The sequence below is a fragment of the Hyla sarda genome, chromosome 3 (assembly GCF_029499605.1).
Source record: "Hyla sarda isolate aHylSar1 chromosome 3, aHylSar1.hap1, whole genome shotgun sequence".
NCBI classification, from domain to species: Eukaryota; Metazoa; Chordata; class Amphibia; order Anura; family Hylidae; genus Hyla; species Hyla sarda.
This window is the reverse complement of record NC_079191.1, coordinates 107,026,565-107,048,902: the sequence shown is the minus strand read 5'-3', so window position 1 is coordinate 107,048,902 and position 22,338 is coordinate 107,026,565.

Below are 22,338 nucleotides of genomic sequence, written 5' to 3'. Positions count from 1 at the left end.
GACAGAGACAGCAACCCCATATCGCAGGAGGAAATTATACCCCCACCTGACACATTTAAAGGAGGGGTACCGTCCCCTTTTACCCCCCAAATACAACCAGGGAGTAGCCTCGATATATTTTCTGCTCAGGTGATGAAAGATGTCAAATCCCTCATCTACCCCAGTACCATAAGTAATTTATCCCTGAAAGAACAAAAAGCACTTAAATGGCTCCGCACCAGACAAGACCTGGTCATCAAAAAAGCCGACAAAGGTGGGAGTGTAGTGGTGATGTCAAAAGAGTATTACCTGAAGGAAGCGCACCGTCAACTAAAGAACCAGGAGGTATACCTGCCCCTTGCCACGGATCCTACAAATAAAATAATTTCCAGGCTGAGAACATATTTGCACAAAAATTTGGAGAAAGGACTTCTAGACAAGAAGAAGGCTGAAAAGCTTATACCAGAATGCGCAAAAAAACCGCACTGGTATTTTTTACCTAAAGTTCATAAAAGCCTGGAATCTCCCCCGGGGAGACCCATTGTTGCAGGAATTGGGGCACCCTTGGAATACCTCTCCCAGTATTTAGACTGGCTACTGAGACCTTTACTGGAGAGTGTACCTTCTTACCTGAAGGACACAGACAGCTTCCTCAAAACTCTAGACAGCACCCAATTGTCTGACTCCTACAGACTGGCTACCATTGATGTAGAGAGCCTCTATACCCGGATCCCACAAGAATTGGGGATCCGGGTAAAAGGTGATTTCCTGATCACCGCCGGAAAAAGTGAAGCTTACACTAACTTTGTGAAAGAGGGTTTGGAATTAATTCTCACCAACAATTGCTTCACATTTGATGGGGTTTGGTACTCCCAGCGTACAGGTATGGCGATGGGAACCCCGGTCGCATGTACCTTCGCAAACCTCTTTTTGGCAGCACTTGAGCAGAAGATTATCTACAGTTCACAAAATCCTTATATTGGGCATATTAAATTGTACAGTCGTTTTGTGGATGATGTTTTTATTGCATGGGAAGGCGAAGAATCCGAATTCAACGAGTTTGTGCAGTACCTAAATAATCATAACAGGATGAACATGTTCTTCACCAGAAAATTTTCAGCTGAAAAAATTGAATTTCTGGACGTAGAGATCCACATTGGAGATGGCAACATAACAACCACAGGATACAGAAAGGAGACAGCCACCAACTCGTATCTTCACTACCAAAGTTATCATCCTCAGCACACAAAAAAATGCTCTACCATACAGCCAATATCTCCGGATAAAAAAGATTAATAGTACAGAAGAAGGTTTCATAAAACAAGCTGATGAACTCACCAGCAGATTCCAAGAAAGAGGCTATCCTCCCAGGTTACTAAAAGAAGCTCTGGAGAGAGTGAAAAAGATCCCCCGCAGTGACTTGATCAACAAAAAATATAAGAAAAATAAAAAACATGCCACGTCTGCAAAAACGGATAAAGACATTGAAGAGCAAAGATTTGTTTTTTCCTTTCAATATAACCCTCTTGCCACTGTCATCAGAAAAGCTCTTCTCAATAATTGGCACATTCTCGAAAGAGATCCTGTCTTACAAAAAGCCGCAATGAAAAAACCGCTGGTCACTTTCCGCAGGAGCGAAAGTCTGAAAAACCAGTTAGTCTCCTCCTCTTTCTCCAGCAAAAAACCTGGCGAGAACTGGATGGCGAAAAATGAATTAAAAGGAAACTACAAATGTGGGACATGTATTCACTGCCCCCAGATGTACAGAGGCACCTACATCAAATTGGGAAACTGTGACATTTCTATACATGACTTTATTTTCTGCAGATCAGAATGGGTCATATATGCGATTCTATGTCCCTGTAAAAGTTATTATATAGGGTCTACTAAACGCTGCCTTTTTTCCAGATTCAGGGAGCACAAACGGCCCCTTAAAACAGGGATCGGCTCGGCCAGACTAATCGAGCATATGAAGGCTCAACACAACAGTGATGAAAAAACACTGATTTTCTGCGTCTTAGAAAAAATAGCCACCGGGGGTGCAGCCAGAGAGAAAGTCCTCCGACAGCGAGAGGCACATTGGATCATTAAGACCGATGCTATGGGCATTTTGGGGCTTAATGATCGCAATGAGCTTACAGTATTTCTGTGAGCTCAAGTGTATGATGCCCCGTACACTGACATGAACTGATTCTGCAATCCACGTGTACATATAATTTCCCCCTTTGTTTGAATTTATCTAACTCCCCCCTTGTACACTACTATATTTATATTGCATCTTCATTGTTTTTATTCACTTTAAAAATATTTTTTGTGAATGTCAATCACGTACCTGAACAGGTAACACTAGTCTCCTCCTACCGAGGATGACGTCATAGGAGCGCCCAGGTAAAGGATGCGCTCGGACAGACACGAGGTGAGGCCCGAAGAAGCGGTTTTGACCGCGAAACGAGCTCGTAGCTGTCACCGCTCAGCTCCGGCTGTAGCGATTTCTCCGTATCATCTCCCGTACAGCGGCCGGCCGTACATGGATTAACTCAGCGACACAGTGAAGCAGCGCAAGAAGGGTGAGTGCAGAAGCAACCTTTTTCTCATTTTGCTGTATTGAAAGTCAGTTGCTGTTTATTTAAATAAAGTTTAGACAATTTGATATTAATGAACAGTGGCCAAATGGCTAACCCCTTTTTGGCATACTTTTGGCAATCAAAATCTATGGAAATCTTGTCATAGCTGTATCCAGATGTTCCTGGTGCATTCACAAACATTGCACTAATGTTGCAATAAGCCTCTGTTGGGAATTTTTGTCACTTTTGACCACAACATTTGCACAGCATGGAGAGCTATTTTTGGCCTTTAGAATGCCAGACACCTTACTGAAAGCAGAACTGATGACATTATTTGTTTATGGTGTCCATCAGTCACACCTGGATCCATTAGATTTGTCACAGGGTCATGGGTTCTATTGTCAACCAAAGCCATGATGCTAATGTGAATGTAGTTTTAACCTTAGAAATGTGTCAGAGGAGCCTACACCCTATTTAGCATAGGGGAAACTCATTTTTATAAACTGAAAAAATACGGAATATGATCTATGTTCTGAATTTTAAGAACGATCGCCTATGCGACAATTCTATAGTGTAAGAAATATACAGTGAGTGGTCATTGCTCAGATCTCTAGTAGTACAGATAAATAGTGTGTGCTTACTGTTAGTACCTTTTCAATCAATTTGATTTTTATAATTTTGTTTTAGCCATGTCTCCTTACACAAATCCTAAATATTGTTTTAAACAATAAGTTGTTACAGTTATGGGTATCGTGTGCCCAATAACAACACTAAAGCTGTTAAGTATAGCCGTCAGGAGCACCTCATCGACTTCACTGGAGCTGTAAAGTAAAATGATTTTACGAGCCCTGTGACAATGCTAAAAGCTTGAACTGCTCCGCACTTTCTAGCTGTAACTTTTAATTGGTTTTGGCCTTTGGTAACACAATCTATTACAAATGATACACATTCTAACAGTAGAAATTATGTTTCCAGTGCACACAGGATTGTTCACAACAATCAACTATTGTAAGAGAGCATGAACATCTGGCAACTCTGTATATACAACTGTGCAAATACTCAACACCGTGTAAGGGAATTACAAACAAAATTACTTTTGAGAATTTGACAAGATTGGAGATGAGCTCATGCCCATCAATAAGTTCAGAAGGTCAGTAGTAGGTTTTTGTAGCTTTAGAGGTCTAGTCATAGCTCTAAGTGTCATTTGCCTATTCACATATTGTAGCCAATGAGCCTACAAAATTGTGGAAAAAAACCTATCTAATAAACTTATAAACTATTAACCTATAAAATTAAAGCCATGTATTTATTTTTGTTTTAAAAGTACCAAAAAGCACCAAAACACTGCTAGTCCTTTATGGAGCTCACATTTTTCTATTTAAAGGGGTACTCCACCAAAGGATAGGGGATAAGATGTCTGATCGCGGAGGTCCCACAGCTGCACAGAGCGAGGATCGCTCTTTGGCTGATGACAGGCGATGCAGGGGACGGAGTATCATGACATCACGGCTCTGCTCCCTTGTGACGACATGCCCCACCCCTGAATGCAAGTCTATGGGAGGGGGCGAGGCCCTTTGTATAGGGAATAAGATGTCTAAGGGCGGAGTACCCCTTTAAGGTACATACGAGGGCCAATCAGTATTTTTTCAGAGTTTTGGGGGGAAAGGGGCAGGAGAAAAGCCTGTGTAACCATTGGGAGAACATACTGTACAAACTCCATTCATGTATTGTTTTAAGCTAGACTTAAACCTAAGCCACTAAAGCAAAGGGGTAGTAGTGCTCAACTGGGCATTGCACCCCTTTGTTTCTGTTTGGCTCTGCTCTACTTTGCTTGGAAAGCCAAGCCAGTTTTATATGCATTAAATTCATATACCAATGGCTCATCTTTCCGAGGAGAGACGAGCAGAAACAAAGGGGCACAGTGCTCAGCTGAGCACCTCTGCCCCTTTGTTCTAGCAATCGGTGGGGATCATAACTTCTGATATACTACTAGGACATGTCAGAGGTTTGTTAAAATGGCAGGTACAGGTTTAACTTTGTTTGTAAGTAGAATCTTTTACCATTACCATAGTATTAAGACAAACTTGACAGGACATATGACCTTTATTATTGTTGTATTGATGACTAGATTGGCCAACTGCTTGCTTTATGTTTAATTACAATATGTTGTAATAAAGCTACATGCGGGTAAAGGCTACACTACTGCCAGATTGTGGGAAGTCTATTGATTTGCAATCATCCCTATTGGTGTGAATAACACAAAGGGTTGTTTACCCAGCTGCATACTGAGATCTCAACACCCAACAAATGAAACTTGCGCGTACTTTGCTTTTGGGCTGTTTTGTTTTGTAAATGATAGTGCTAACCGGCACAAGAATGTGTGATGTTGATGTGTGCAATAAAACCATGAACACATGAAAAAAAGACCCTGAAAGGTCACCAACATAGACCTCCATACCACTTGTCCAATCTATGAGCAAGATTGCATGAGACACTTTCTTAGAACAAAGGTTTCTTTTGTGTCTAGCTATATACTGTACAAAAATGTGAAATCATTCTGTATAACAAATAGTGAAATTTCTTATGACTTTAACAGTGCTTGCATCTAGTTTTATTTCTTCAATTTCTCATGGATCTGGCATTTTATGGAGCCTATATAATAACACTAGACGTGTTATGTTATGTAATTGAGAAGTGGTAATCATTGCAAAGTGATACTATTCAGCCAACTCAACAACAAAACATTTTTCAACCAATCTCACCGTAACAGCACAGCAAAACTATTGTTGTGTAACAAAATGCTTAATATACAAATAAGCAGTAGTCAGAGTAGTGTAAAATAATGCTGTAGTTAATAACAGTCATACTACATGGACCATGGATGACATCATGAATAAATACTGAAAATATAAATATTTACCGTTGTTACGTTGCTGTATCAGGGTTCAGAGTTCAAATCTCACCATGGGCAACCATTTTAATGACTGTATTTTATAATTATTTTCTTATACTCAAGAAAGGATAAAAAAGTTGAAAGGATAAATCAGGATCTAATCTATGTCCAGGACTTAATATTAGAGAAATATTAAGTCCTGGAAATATTAGAAACTGATGGTTAAAAAGATATGTTAAATGATGATGTTTAATCTTCCATTGGGACTATTCATGTAGATATCAATGGTGATAGTAAGTAGTAATTCGTAATGAACATTTTCTGAGTAGACTTCCCATTGAGGAAAACTGAAAAAAAGCATAAACCTAAAACTGAACAATGACTTATGTAGAAAGTATCCAGAAACACACACTCTTACACACACAACCATACACAGTGGCCCTGATTTACTATTGTAAATCCAACCCTTTTTTGTTAGGATGTTTGCCAGAATTTGTGACAAAAATGTAAACACCCAACCAACTCTCCATTTAACTCAGAAAATCCTAAAAAAGAGGTGTGGCTGACGATATTTAACCCCTTAAGGACACATGACGTACTGGAACGTCATGTGTCCACTCCCGATCTATAACGCGGGGCCACGGCGTGGCCCCGTGTCATAGCGGGTCGGGCCCGGCCTCTAACAACGGCCGGGACCCGTGGCTAATAGCGCGCGGCATTGATCGCTGTGCCGCGCGCTATTAACCCTTTAGACGCGACGTTCAAAGTTGAACGCCGCGTCTAAAGTGAAACCGAAAGCATCCCGGCTAGCTCAGTGGGCTGTTCGGGATAGCCGCGGTGAAATCGCGGCATCTCGAACAGCTGACAGGACAGCGGGAGGGCCCCTTCCTGCCTCCTCGCTGTCCGATCGCCGAATGACTGCTCAGTGCCTGAGATCCAGGCATGAGCAGTCATCCGGCAGAATCGTTGATCACTGGTTTCTTATGAGAAACCAGTGATCAACATAGAAGATCAGTGTGTGCAGTGTTATAGGTCCCTATGGGACCTATAACACTGCAAAAAAAAAGTGAAAAAAAAAGTGAATAAAGATCATTTAACTCCTCCCCTATTAAAAGTTTGAATCACCCCCCTTTTCCAATAAAAAAAAAAACACAGTGTAAATAAAAATAAAAATAAACATATGTGGTATCACCGCGTGCGGAAATGTCCGAATTATAAAAATATATCATTAATTAAACCGCTCGGTCAATGGCGTGCGCGCAAAAAAATTCCAAAGTCCAAAATAGTGCATTTTTGGTCACTTTTTATATCATTTAAAAATGAATAAAAAGTGATCAATAAGTCCTATCAATGCAAAAATGGTACCGTTAAAAACTTCAGATCACGGCGCAAAAAATGAGCCCTCATACCGCCCCATACACGGAAAAATAAAAAAGTTATAGGGGTCAGAAGATGACAATTTTAAACGTATTAATTTTCCTGCATGTAGTTATGATTTTTTCCAGAAGTCCGACAAAATCAAACCTATATAAGTAGGGTATCATTTTAATCGTATGGACCTACAGAATACATATCAGGTGTCATTTTTACCGAAAAATGTACTACGTAGAAACGGAAGCCCCCAAAAGTTACAAAACAGCGTTTTTTTTTTCAATTTTGTCGCACAATGATTTTTTTTCCCGCTTCACCATAGATTTTTGGGCAAAATGACTGACGTCATTACAAAGTAAAATTGGTGGCGCAAAAAATAAGCCATCATATGGATTTTTAGGTGTAAATTTGAAAGAGTTATGATTTTTTAAAGGCAAGGAGCAAAAAACGAAAATGCAAAAACGGAAAAACCTCCGGTCCTTAAGGGGTTAAAAAAAATCCCAACAAGGATTCCACAGCAAATGTGGTGGATTTGAGCTCTGGAAAACACCACAGCTCAGAGCAGTTGTAAAAAAAGAAAAATGTAGAAAAACATAAGGGAAACATTAGTTAACACCATGAAAAAGACTTGAGAATTGAAACCCCACAAAGAAAATTACACTCCACTCTTAGTAAATCAGGGCCAGTGTGTATACCTGACTGCCTCACATGCTACACCATACCACCCAAGCAATGCTATCCATGTCTCACAATACTATGCAAGAGTGTGTGCTCATTGTGCACACTTATTTGAGAAGATGGTGCATTAAGTGAAGAAATTGAAAACCTTGTTTAATGTGTCATTGTTATTTAGAACAACTTTTGACATGTTACTCGGACATGTCAAAAGTTTAGACTGCACTGGGTCTCAGTCCTGAGACCTGATGCAATCAAGAGTTACAGCTGGGTGAAGTCTGTGGAATTGTGCACATCACTCCCTGGCTGTCATTCAAACCAAACCTTAGGAGGAGTGAAAAGTGAGATCTGCTGGCCTGCCAGGGAGTGGGTCGTACTACCGTGTACTTCTCTGGCTTATAATTAGTGTTGCTCGTGAATATTCGCAATGCGAATTTTATTCGCGAATATCGCGAATATAGCACTATATATTCGTAATTACGAATGTTTTATTATTATTTTTTTTCACAGTACACATCACAGTGATCATCCCTCTCTGCTTCCAGCTTGTGTGGTGTAAAGAAGGCTCTAATACTACTGTGCGAGACTGGCGTGCGGATTTTCGCTTATGCGAAAATTTGCATATGCGAATTTTCGCTTATGCTAATTCTTGTATATGCTAATTTTCGCATATGTTAATTTTCGCATACGCGCATTTTAGCATATGCGAAAATAAAACGAGAATATTATGAATATGCGAATTTAGCGACTATATGACGAATATTCGTCCATATATTCGTGAATATTCGCGAATTCGAATATGGCCTATGCCGCTCAACACTACTTATAATCTATTATTATTTAAATTAAAATGTGATCATTAGTCTTGGAGTTATCGCTTATTTATCAGGGCTTCTAACAAATGGGACACTATATTTATCTATCTATCTATCCACCTAAGCTTAAACCATTTGTCACCATAATTGGTTGGTCTTTTGGAGATCTTTTCTTATATTTTTTTCAAGTGAGTTTATTATAAAATCTTTCATTACGTTTTATGTAATACTTTGCTATGCTATGGACTATTCTAACTTGGGGAAGGAAGAACATGCTATGCGTTTGATAGTCCTAATACTCAATGAAATCAATTTGGAATTCAGACACAATCTCTCAGGACATTTAGCCACTTGACTTCTAAAAGAGGACCATACAAGGCCAGTCTTGGAGACCATTATATATGTATTCTAAATGTGCTTAACCCCTTAAGGACTCAGGGTTTTTCCGTTTTTGCACTTTCGTTTTTTCCTCCTTACCTTTTAAAAATCATAACCCTTTCAATTTTCCACCTAAAAATCCATATTATGGCTTATTTTTTGCGTCGCCAATTCTACTTTGCAGTGACATTAGTCATTTTACGGGAAAATGCACGGCGAAACAGAAAAAAAAATCATTGTGCGACAAAATCGAAAAAAAAACGCCATTTTGTAACTTTTGGGGGCTTCCGTTTCTACGCAGTGCATATTTCGGTAAAAATTACACCTTATCATTATTCTGTAGGTCCATACGGTTAAAATGATACCCTAATTATATAGACTTGATTTTGTCGCACTTCTGGAAAAAATCATAACTACATGCAGGAAAATTTATACGTTTAAAAATGTCATCTTCTGACCCCTATAAGTTTTTTATTTTTCCACGTACAGGGCGGTATGAGGACTCATTTTTTGCGCCGTGATCTGAAGTTTTTATCGGTGTGATTTTTGTTTTGATCGGACTTTTTTTTATCACTTTTTATTCATTTTTTAATGGTATAAAAAGTGACCAAAATACGCTTTTTGGACTTTGGAATTTTTTTGCGCGTACGCCATTGACCGTACGGCTTAATTAATGATATATTTTTATAGTTAGGACATTTACGCACGCGGCGATACCACATATGTTTATTTATTATTTTTTTTACACTGTTTTATTTTTTTTATGGGAAAATGGAGTGATTCAAACTTTTATTAGGGAAGGGGTTAAATGACCTTTATTAACACTTTTTTTAACTTTTTTTTTCCAGTGTTATAGGTCCCATAGGGACCTATAACACTGCACACACTGATCTCTTACACAGATCACAGGCGTGTATTAACACGCCTGTGATCAGTGTTATCGGCGCTTGACTGCTCCTGCCTGGATCTCAGGCACGGAGCAGTCATTCGCCGATCGGACACGGGAGAGGCAGGTAAGGGCCCTCCCGGTGTCCGATCAGCTGTTCGGGACGCCGCGATTTCACCGCGGCGGTCCCGAACAGCCCGACTGAGCAGCCGGGTCACTTTCAGTTTCACTTTAGAAGCGGCGGTTCTAAAGGGTTAATACCGCACATCGCCGCGATCGGCGATGTGTGGTATTAGCCGCGGGTCCCGGCCGTTGATTAGCGCCGGGACCGACGCGATATGATGCGGGATCGCGGCGCGATCCCGCTTCATATCGCGAGAGCCGGCGCAGGACGTAAATATACGTCCTGCGTCGTTAAGGGGTTAAAGGGGTTGCACAAGCATAGAAATACTGTAATGTAGTGGACAGGGATATGCAGCCCTGATCTCTATCCACACCCCTGTACCCAACTACTTGGAGTTCTCACCCCAAGACAGTGGTCTCAAACTGTGGCCTTCCAGATGTTGCAGGACTTAAAGGGGTACTCCGGTGAAAACCTTTTTTTTTTTAAATCAACTGGTGCCAGAAAGTTAAACAGATTTGTAAATTACTTGTATTAAAAAATCTTAATCCTTCCTGTACTTATTAGCTGCTGAATACTAGAGAGGAAATTCTTTTCTTTTTGAAACACAGAACTGTCTGCTGACATCATGAGCACAGTGCTCTCTGCTGACATCTCTGTCCATTTTATGAACTGTCCAGAACAGCATATGTTTGCTATGGGGATTTCCTTTTACCCTGGACAGTTCCTAAAAATGGACAGAGATGTCAGCAGAGAGCACTGTGCTTGTGATTCCGCAGACAGCTCTGTGTTTCAAACGGAAAATAATTTCCACTGTAGTATTCAGCAGCTAATAAGTACAGGAAGGATTAAGATGTTTTAATAGAAGTAATTTACAAATCTGTTTAACTTTCTGGCACCAGTTGATTTAAAAAAAAAAAAAAGTTGTTCAATGGAGTAACCCTTGATAAAAAAAAAAAAAGTTTTTCACCGGAGTACCCCTTTAACCCCTTAAGGACCACGGACGTATGAGTACATCCCTGCGCCCTGGGTCTTAAGGACCAGGGACGTACTCATACGTTCCAGCGAATTTCGCATCCCGTCGCGCGCCGGGCGGTTTGCGAAACCGGAAGGCATCCCAGGCAAACGCCGAGGGGGGTCCTGGGACCCCCACATGTCGACAATCGCCACTGATCGTCTGCAAAATCGCGCGGGCGATCTGCGGTGATTCCGGTCATTCGGGTCAGTGATGACCCGATGACCTGGAAATAAATGGTGATCGGCAGTGTACAATACACCGCCAATCACCTACCATTGCTGGAGAACGGTGGCAATGCTGTCACTGCCCCAGCAACGCTGCTATTGGCCGGCGATCGTCCAGCCAATACCAGAGCGGCAGAGTAGGGGTTAACGGCTCCTTCCCACTGCTGTACCTGCTCTCTGCGTTCAGTCAGCGGGTGCCGCAGTGAGGAGAAGCCGTGGATTCCCCCTCAGAGCCGGAGCCCCCTCAGGAGCCGTTACAATAGGGAGAGCAGTGAATAGGGACAGATAGGAGTAATAAAGTGAAAAAAGTGAAAAAAAAAGAAAAAAAAGTACCCCTCCGACCCCCTAATAGGTCCTCAAGGGTCCTATTAGGGTCTGATCCCTGACCCCGGGTCCTATTAGGGGTTCAGGGAGCTGCGTGCGCCACCTTCTTTTTTTTTGGGCCGCATCGTTTCCACGTACACCAAGCACCACATACACATTCCCCCCCCCCCCCCCCGCACACACACCCAAAACCAAGTGCTCATCATTACTGGAGCGGGGACGTCCTCTAACAGACCCCGCTTTACAGTATGGCGATGACACTGAGGCTGTTCGAGGCTATTCGGAAATGCCTGCATTATGCAGATAATGCGGCATGTCCGCCCCGAGGTGATCCCGCCTATGACCGGCTTTACAAAGTGAGGCCGGTCATCGATCACTTTGGGGCCAAATTTTTGGAGGCCTACGTAGCGCTCAGGGACCTCTCGGTAGATGAGTCTCTCATCAGTTTTAAGGGGAGACTCATCTTCCGCCAGTATATTCCCTCGAAGCGGGTGCGGTATGGTGTGAAGCTCTATAAACTCTGCGAGAGTACCTCCGGGTACACTTGCAGGTTTAGAGTATATGAGGGACAAGATTCCCATATTGAACCCCCCAGATTGTTCCCCCACTCTGGGTGTTAGCGGGAAAATAGTTTGGGACCTTATGCACCCTTTGCTGGATAAGGGTTTCCACGTGTACGTGGACAACTTTTATACCAGCATCCCTCTCTTCACATCCCTTGCCGCCAGATCCACGTCCGCTTGTGGGACCGTGCGGAAAAAACAGAGAGGCCTCCCTCTAAATTTGGTCAAGATGCCTATTCCCAAGGGTGAGTCCCATGCCCTGACCCATGATAACCTGTTGTTGGTGAAGTATAAGGATAAGAGAGATGTCCTTATGCTCACCACTATTCATGGGAATGGCAGCACCCCTGTCCCTGTGCGAGGTACCATGGGACCGGTCCTCAAACCCGATTGTATTCTGGACTACAATCGGTATATGGGGGGGGAGTTTATCTCTCAGATGAAGTCCTCAAGCCATACAATGCCATGCGGAAAACATGGGCATGGTACAAAAAAGTTGCGGTCTACTTGGTACAGGTTGCCATGTACAACGCTTTTGTACTATCCCAGTACGCTGGCAGCACAGGGACATTTCTCCAGTACCAAGAAGAAGTCCTAAGGTTCCTGATCTTTGGCGACCGGGAAAGATCAGGCCAGACTTCCCAAGGGTCTGGAGTTATAGGTGCCAGGATCGTCCCCGGCCAGCACTTTCCATGTGTGATCCCCCCCCCCCCCCCCACTGGAAAGAAGGGATGAACCCAGAAAAAATGCAGAGTGTATTTCTGGAAGTGGATGTGCAAGGACACCACATATCAATGCGACACTTAAACAGATAATCCGGGCCTCTGCATAGGCTGCTTCAGGGAGTATCACACTTCCATGGAGCACTACATTTTCCCTTTTCATTTGAATTTTCCATAATTTGACCAATGTACCAAGTCCAGAGTACATTCCAAAATTTAACCCCCATAAATCACTAAATTGCCCCAAAAAAACTGAAAAAACTCTGGGGGTATTTTTTCAAAAATGGGTCATAGGTCACTGAGTCACTATCATCGGGGACTTTTTATGTTGCCTCAAATGTGCAGCGCTCTCTCTCCACCTGAGCGGGGGTGCGCATTTGAGGCAACAGGTTAGGGACGGCCACACACATCACATTTCCAGAATGATGACTCAGAACATAGGGTTTGGGGCGGGCATATTTTTTTTTAGTTTTGGCTATGCTCTGGGTCATCATTTTGGGAACATATCCTGTTTTATTATGTTTTATAATTTTCTGGCCCACTGTACCCAATATTATGTGCCTCTGTACCCCACCTGTCTACCCCAGTTACGGCCCGTTGTCCCCCATAGTGTTCCCCTATTTTAGGGCTCAGTGCTCCCCCCCATTAGCGCTCCTTGAGGGGGGGGGGTCCCATATCCTGGCTCCATATCAAGCTCAAGGTCCCTGACTGCGCTCCCACTCAAGCAAGACCTGCTGTGCACCCGCCAAGCCTAAATCATCAAAAAAATAAGGTATGTCCTTACTCCAAAGAAATGTATTTACAAATTGTGGGGTGTCTTTTTCTGCTATTAAACCTTGTAAAAATGTAAAATTTAGGGGGAAACACACACTTTAGTGAAAAAAAAAAAATGTTTTTTTACATATGCAAAAGTGGTGAAACCCCTGTGGGGTATTAAGGCTTACTTTACCCCTTGTTACATTCCTCAAGGGGTCTAGTTTCAAAAATGGTATGGCATGGGGGGGTATTTTGCTGTCCTGGCATCATAGGGGCTTCCTAAATGTGACATGTCCCCCCCATTTCAGCAAAGTTTGCAAATGTGACTCCTTCTCTTCTGAGCATTGTGGCGCTCCTGCAGTGCACTTGATGTCCACTTATGGGGTACCTCCATACTCAGAAGAGATGGGGTTACAAATTATTTTGGGGGGGTATATTCTACTATTAACCCTTGCAAAAATGTGAAATTTGTGGGGGAAACCCACATTTTAGTAAAAAAAAAAAATGTTTTTTTTTACATATGCAAAAGTCATGAAATCCCTGTGGGGTATTAAGGTTCACTTTACCTCTTGTTACGTTCCCCAAGGGGTCTAGTTTCCAAAATAGTATGCCATGTGTTTTTTTTTTTTGCTGTTCTGGCACCATAGGAGCTTCCTAAATGCGGCATGCCTCCAAAGCAAAATTTGCTTCCAAAAAGCCAAATGTGACTACTCCTCTTCTGAGACCTGTGTGCACCAGCAGAGCACTTTTCACCCCCATATGGGGTGTTTTCTGAATCGGGAGAAATTGGGCTTAAAATTTTGGGTGTTATTTTATGCTTTAACCCTTTGTAAAAATGTAACATTTTGGAGAAAACAAGCATTTTAGGTAATTATTATAATTTTTTTTTACATTTGCAAAAGTCGTGAAACCCCTGTGGGGTATTAAGGTTCACTTTACCCCTTGTTAGGTTCCCCAAAGGGTCTAGTTTCCAAAATGTGATGCCATGTGTTTTTTTTTTGCTGTCCTGGCACCATAGGGGCTTCCTAAATGCGGCATGCCCCCAGAGCAAAATTTGCTTCCAAAAAGCCAAATGTGACAACTCCTCTTCTGAGACCTGTAGTGCGCCAGCAGAGCACTTTTCACCCCCATATGGGGTGTTTTCTGAATCGGGAGAAATTGGGCTTAAAATTTTGGGGGGGTATTTTCTGCTTTAACCCTTTGTAAAAATGTAAAATTTTTGGGAAAACAAGCATTTTATGTACATTTTTTTTTTTTACATTTGCAAAAGTCATGAAACACATGTGGGGTATTAAGGCTCACTTAATTCCTTGTTACGTTCCCCGAGGGGTCTAGTTTCCAAAATGGTATGCCATGTGGTTTTTTTTCTGCTGTTTTGGCACCCTAGGGGCTTCCTAAAGGTGACGCCCCACAAAAACCATTTCAGAAAAATGTTCTCTCCAAAATCCCCTTGTCGCTCCTTCCCTTCTGAGCCCTCTACTGCGCCTGCTGAACAATTTATTTGTGCTTACTCGAGAGAAATTGGGCTACAAATACCAGTAAAAATTTTCTCCTTTTACCCCTTGCTAAAATTGGGTCTACAAGAACATGCAAGTGTAAAAAATGAAGATTTTGAATTTTCTCCTTCACTTTGCTGCTATTCCTGTGAAACACCTAAAGAGTTAAAACACTTACTGAATGTCATTTTGAATACATTGAGGGTGTAGTTTTGATAATGGGGTCATTTATGGGGTATTTCTAATATGAAGACCCTTCAAATCCACTTCAAAACTGAACTGGTCACTGAAAAATAGGGGGTTGGAAATTTTGTGAAAAATTGGAAAATTGCTGCTGAACTTTGAAGCCCTCTGGTGTCTTCCAAAAGTAAAAACTCATCAATTTTATGATGCAAACATAAAGTAGACATATTGTTTATGTGATCCAAAAAATTTTTTATTTTGAATATCCATTTTCCTTACAAGCAGAGAGCTTCAAAGTTAGAAAAATGCTAAATTTTCATTTTTTCATAAAATTTTGGGATTTTCACCATGAAAGGATGCAAGTTGCCACAAAATTTTACCACTGTGTTAAAGTAGAATATGTCACGAAAAAACAATCTCGGAATCAGAATGATAACTAAAAGCATTCCAGAGTTATTAATGTTTAAAGTGACAGTGGTCACTAACGCTCTGGTCCTAAGGTGTAAAAGGGCCTGGTCCTTAAGAGGTTAAAGGGGTGCTCAAGTGGAAAACATTTTTTTTTTAAATCAACTGGTGCCAGAAAGTTAAACAGATGTGTAAATTGCTTATATTTAAAATCTTAATCCTTTCAATATTTATCAGCTGCTCTATGCTCGACAGGAAGTTCTTTTTGTTTTGAATTTCCTTTTAGTCTGACCACAGTGCTCTCTGCTCACACCTCTGTCCATGTCAGGAACTGTCCAGAGCAGTAAAGGTTTGCTATGGGGATTTGTTCCTACTCTGGACAGTTCCTGACAAGGACAGAGGTGTCAGCAGAGAGCACTGTGGTCAGACAGAAAGGAAATCCCCCCCAAAAAAAGAACTTCCTGTGGAGCATACAGCAGCTGATACGTTCTGGAAGGATAAAGATTTTAAAATAGAAGTAATTTATAAATTTATAAGATCTGGCAACAGATCTTAAAAAATTGTTTTTCACCGGAGTACCCTTGTAAACTCCCGGCACGCCAGGACAGCTGTTGACTGCAGCCAACGGCTGTCCCGGCATGCTGGGAGTTGAAGTTTTGTAACATTTGGAGGGTCACAATTGGAGACCACTACCCTAAGAGGTGATGATCTCAACTGAGCAATGGTCCCTAGAATACCTAGCCTAATAGAAGGGAAGGACAGTGGCAAAGAGGCACATCAGGGACGGAGTGCAGGTCAGAAGTATGGTTAGTGTAGGAGCCAAGGTCAGATGCCATGAAGTTGCAATAGGGGCAAAGTCAGAAACTAGGAGAGGGTCAAAAGCCAAGCAAGGGGTCAGATTAGTCATAACTGCTGATCGGTGCTGTCAGCACTGCAGAAGCTGGGGAACCAAGATCGTTACTGGAGCACAGACGGGTAATTATGTTATAAATAAATGAATCTGCCTCTCCAAGGCCATGCTTAGTGTTGTAGCCCAGCTTGTCCAAAGCAAAAAGGGTTAAAGGGGTACTCCGGCCCTGAGACATCTTATCCCCTATCCAAAAGATAGAGGATAAGATGTCTCACCGCGGGGGTCCCTTCACTGGGGACCCCCGCAATCTTGGATACGCCACCCACCTGTTTGAGTTGCACAACGCGGTGCCAACTCACAAACAGCCGGGTGATGACCACGGGGCCTGGAGTATCGTGACGTCACGACTCCGCCCCCTGTGTCACGTCACCCCCTGCCCCCGCTATGCAAGTCTATGGGAGGGGGCGCTACCCGGCTGTTTGTGAGCTGGCACCGTGGCGTGCAGCTCAAACAGGTGGGTGGTGAATACAAGATTGCAGGGGTCCCCAGCAGCGGGACCCCCGCGGTGAGATATCTTATCCCCTATCCTTTGGATAGGGGATAAGATGTCTCAGGGCTGGAGTACCCCTTTAATTCAATTCTACACAAGACTCATAGACAGGTGTGGCGTGGTTTCTGGTAGAAAGCAATAAGCCTTTACAACCATTTTAACATTAACCAAAATAAAAATCTAAATGTTGTCCATGATAAGTAAATATTTTTCTCTTTTGATACAGACAAATGTATTCCTTTACTTTGTTTAAAACAACAGTAGCAGCCCATACACAATAAGAATGTGTACGAAATAACAATCAACCAATATTGTGTTACATGGGACAACTTGGAACCATTTCCTCTGTCAACCACTGTAGTCATTCCAGGTTTATTTCAGTCAATATATTAGGATTTTGCTAATATTTGTATAATAAATGAGGTCAGACATGCTAAAATTATTCATGAAGATAGGGCAGTTTTACAAAATACTATAACTAGTCCCATATGTGTGAATGGAAACTGGAAAAAATTACCTCAAAGGAAATGATATCTTGCTGACAGCTTAGCAGTTTTTTTTTTTTTTTTTTGCTTGTGTGCAAAAAGAGTAGGAAGCAAGTTAATGAGGTTATTGTTTATAACTCTGATATTAAATGTCATTATTTTAAAGGGATACTCTGGTGGAAAACAGGTGCTAGAAAGTTAAACAGATTTGTAAATTACTTCTATAAAAAAAATCTTAATCCTTCCAGTACTTATCAGTTGCTGTATGCTCCAAAGTAAGTTGCATAGTTCTTTCCAGTCTGACCACAGTGCTCTCTGCTGAAACCTCTGTCCATGTCAGGAACTGTTCAGAGCAAGAGCAAATCCCCATAGCAAATCTCTTTTGCTCCAGACAGTTCCTGACATGGACAGAGGTGTCAGCAGAGAGCACTGTGGTCAGACAGAAAATAACTTCCTCTGTAGAATACAGCAGCTGAAAAGTACTGGAAGGATTAAGATTTTTTCATGGAAGTAATTAACAAATTTGTTTAACTTTCCAGAACCAGTTGATTTGAAAACAAATCTGGTTTTCCACCAGAGTACCCGTTTAACTTATAAGTGAATAGTATGTTGCATCATACACTGCACAAAAAAATAAAGGGAACACTTAAACAACACAATGTAACTCCAAGTCAATCACACTTCTGTGAAATCACACTGTCCATTGACAATCAATTTCACATGCTGTTGTGCAAATGGAACAGACAACAGGTGTGGAGTGGTTCTGCAGGTGTTGACCACAGACCACTTCTCAGTTCCTATGCTTCCTGGCTGATGTTTTGGTCACTTTTGAATGCTGGCGGTGCTTTTACTCTAGTGGTAGCATGAGACGGAATCTACAACACACATAAGTGGCTTAGGTAGTGCAGCTCACCCAGGATGGCACATCAAAGCGAGCTATGGCAAGAAGGTTTGCTGTGTCTGTCAGCGTAGTGTCCAGAGCATGGAGGGGCTACCAGGAGACAGGCAGGTACATCAGGAGATGTGGAGGAGGCCATAGGAGGGCAACAACCCAGCAGCAGGACCGCTACCTCCACCTTTGTGCAAGGAGGAGCAGGAGGAGCACTGCCAGAGCCCTGCAAAATGACCTCCAGCAGGCCAAAAATGTTCATGTGTCCACTCAAGTGGTCAGAAACAGACTCCATGAGGGTGGTATGAGGGCCTGACGTCCACAGGTGGGGGTTGTGCTTACAGCCCAATATCGTGCAGGATGTTTGGCATTTGCCAGAGAACACCAAGATTGGTAAATTTGCCACTGGCACCCTGTGCTCTTCACAGATGAAAGCAGGTTCACACTGAGCACATGTGACAGACATGACACTCTGGAGACTCCGTGGAGAACGTTCTGCTGTCTGCAATATCCTCCAGCATGACCGGTTTGGCAGTGGGTCAGTAATGGTTTGGGGGGGCCGCACAGCCCTCTATATGGTTGCCAGAGGGAGCCTGACTGCCATTAGGTACCGAGATAAGATCCTCAGACCCCTTGTGAGACCATATGCTGGTGCGGTTGGCCCTGAGTTCCTCCTAATGCAAGACAATGCTAGACCTCAAGTGGCTGGAGTGTGTCAGCAGTTCCTGCAAGAGGAAGGCATTGATGCTATGGACAGTGTTATCTTAGTGTTCCCTTTATTTTTTTGAGCAGTGTATTTAAAACTTTCAGAAAAATTACATTAGGTTAAGTTTTATATACCTCATCCTAAGGCCTTTTGTACACAGTTTTATTGGGGCTAAAAACATATTTTTGAGTTGACTACAGCCAATATAGCACCCACAGTTGTCTATACACCAATACTGCACTTTCATATGACTCTATATGAATCTATTTTGAAACTAAGAGGGAAAAAAAGTATGTCATGTTCCATAAAAATGCCCTATTGCAGAGAGAAGAATCAATCCATAATATCAAGCTATACAGAGAGACCATAGAGGAGCACGGGGGATAACTCTGGCTTCTTCATATGGAACTGTAGGGACTCTGGGGGGCATTTACTAAAATGTGTGTGATTTAGTTAATTTATTAGTTCTTTTTTTGTGTGTGTGTTTTTTTGCGTGACTCTGCCAAATGTATTAAATGGTCCCAGGGCATGTGATAAATTTTGTGAAGGATACACATTTTCCGAAATTTCACTCTTCACATACACCAAAAAGCTACGCTAGATCTGGACTGCTGTAGAATTGTGCCTTATTAGTGCGTTTTGCGACTTTTTTGCGAAAGTCGCCGTTGATAAATTCATTACCACTGCACAAGACTAACCCTTAACATCTGGTTGGAACGCTCTTCTAAAAAAAAAAAAAAAGTGTAAATCGAAACGGAGCAATAAATTGCCTTAGGCGAAACGCTGCGCCTAAATAGAGACAAATCTACACACAAAAACAGCTCTAAAGACAATGATAAATGCCCCCATCTGTGTGCTGCCATATCCTAGTTCTCTGTACAAGGCTCTGCTGTATGTATGAGGCCTTACATTGTGATTGAAGAAAACCAAGTACTGATCTTAAGGTTAACCAACTCAAGAATGAAGCAGCTTCCCCATTCATAACCAGACACATTTTCCTTTTTGTTTTTTTAAGTACATATGGTTTTAAAAGCTATTTTTTTTTGTTAGTCAAATTATTTTACTTTTTTGATGCATATACCTTTTTATATTAGCTATTTAAATATCAATGAGAAAATATTTGCTAGCAGACTATTTTAAAAGTGCACATTTATCCATTATGGTCATTTTTATACAGTACATGCTTAGAGTGAGTGGGGTTAATGGTGATTTTTTTTTTCTTTTCTTTTTTTGTAAATTTTTTTTAAGTTTTCACATTGTGCCTCCTATAATTTAATGAATAAACTTTAGAGGAATTTTAACATTACAGAATTTTTTTTATTGATGATTTCCCTTGAAACTGAGGGTAACATATTAGTCTCAGTAATAAGGGCAAAACAGCAGCTGACATTCACTGGCGATCACATTATTGCTAGAAAGAAAGCGGGGGGTCTTTTGATCCCTCCTGCTGAGTGTTATGATAAAAACAATTGGAAAGGCAGGTATGGTAGTCAACCATCTCTGCCTTCTCTTCTTTCCTTCCACTGCGCATTCAGGAGCATCCTTGCTTGAGTCATATGTTAACCAGCTGGACATTGTAAGAGGTTTTGTGGTCTACAAGTGGTTAAAATATACAGCCTTTGGCTCATGTGTTGGACTAAGAACAAGAACCTGGAGCATAGTAATAGAATAAAAACCTTGAAGATTGGCAAGAGATTTTGAACCTAGTCATACAATATTTGCCAGATGTTATACTCAAAAATATATGAAAAGAGAACACAATATGAGATCAGAGTTTAAAGGGGTACTCCCCCATAGACATCTTATCCCCTACACTAAGGATAGGGGATAAGATGTCTGATTGCAGGGGTCCCGCCGCTGGGAACCCCAGTGATCTCTCCTGCAGCACCCCTGTCATCTGCTGCACAGAGCGAACTTCCCTCCGTGCCTGATAACGGGCGATACAGGGATAAAAAACTTTGTCACACAGACATGTCAAAGTTTTAATCGGTGTGGCGACTTATTGCTGAGAACCCCAGCGATCTCTAGCTATAGATAGTGCGGTAGTGGGCTTCACTCCGTGGCTTGTATCTTTTTTGACTAATTTAAGAAGATGCCACCTGTCTATGGAGCTCATTTCCTGCATTGAGGAAGTTCAAGTGGCAAGTCAGGGAGTGAAGCACAGAGCCACGTGCTGCTTTCTGCTATATCTATAGATTGCAGGATCTCAGCACAGAGGCCTCGACTGATCAAAAAACTTTTGACATGTCTATGTGACATATAATTAATTTTTTTTTTTAAATGACAGTAATACTTTAACTATCTTGCTATAGATCACCTTACACAAAAACACCAACCCTCCAAATAAAACAAAAGACAAAAAAACTATAACTATTCTTATTTCAAAGCTATTTCATAAAAATAAAAAAATCACTGTTAAGACATAAAGGTGAAAAAACTGTTACCAAAACAGTAGACACTAAGGGGGAGATTTATCAAAACCTGCCCAGAGGAAAAGTTGCCCAGTTGCCCATAGCAACCAATCAGATAGCTTCTTTCATTTTTGAAAAGGTCTCTGAAAAATGAAAGAAGCGATCTGATTGGTTGCCATGGGCAACTGCACCACTCTTCCTCTACACAGATTTTGATAAATCTCCCTCTAAGTGCATTAAGAAGTCAACTCATTTGCACAACTAATACACCAATAAAGTGCTAGTGCAAGAGATAAGTAAACATGTATCGCAGTGATTCTCAGCACAGTGCGCAGCACCTGTGGCGGTTGCTGGGCTTCTGACATCTTCTCTTATCACTGTCTTTACAGGGAGACATCATCACAGACAGCCCTGTCCCCCAAACCCCTCTTTTCCAGATCACAGTCCACCAGACTCTTGTCCTCAGACCTCTCTCCTCCAGACTCCTGTCCCCACACCCCTATCCTCCAGACCCCTGTCCTCCAGGCCCATGTCCCCAGAACCGTGTTCTACAAACCCCTCTCCTCCAGATTCCCCTCCTCCAGACCCCTCTCTGTCCTCTGGCCTTCACTCCTCCAGACCCCTGTCCCCAGAGCCCTCTCTGCAAGATCCTTGTCCGCAGACAGCGGGAAGAAGAGGGAAGGGGGATCAAATGTGATCAAAAATCCATGTATATGCAAAAGTGTTACCAAAAATCTACAGATCACGGCGCGAAAAGTGAGCCCTCATACAGCCCCGTATACCTAAAAATAAGAAAGTTACAGGTGGTCAAAATAGGGTAACTTTAAATGAGTACTGTGGTGTGTAATTTTTAATTATTCCTCTGTGTCCAGGCTGCCAAACGAAACAAAACAAACTTTAACTCACCTTCCTACATTCCCCCGTTGCCCCGATATCCGTGTCCCATTCTCCGGTCCCTGTCTTCTTCCACTTCCTGCGGGATGACGAGTCACCCTGCGCTCATCGTATCACCGCAGCAATGTCCCGCGTGAAAACGAAACCCTCCCAAATTTTCAACATTTCTGTTCTCTTTTC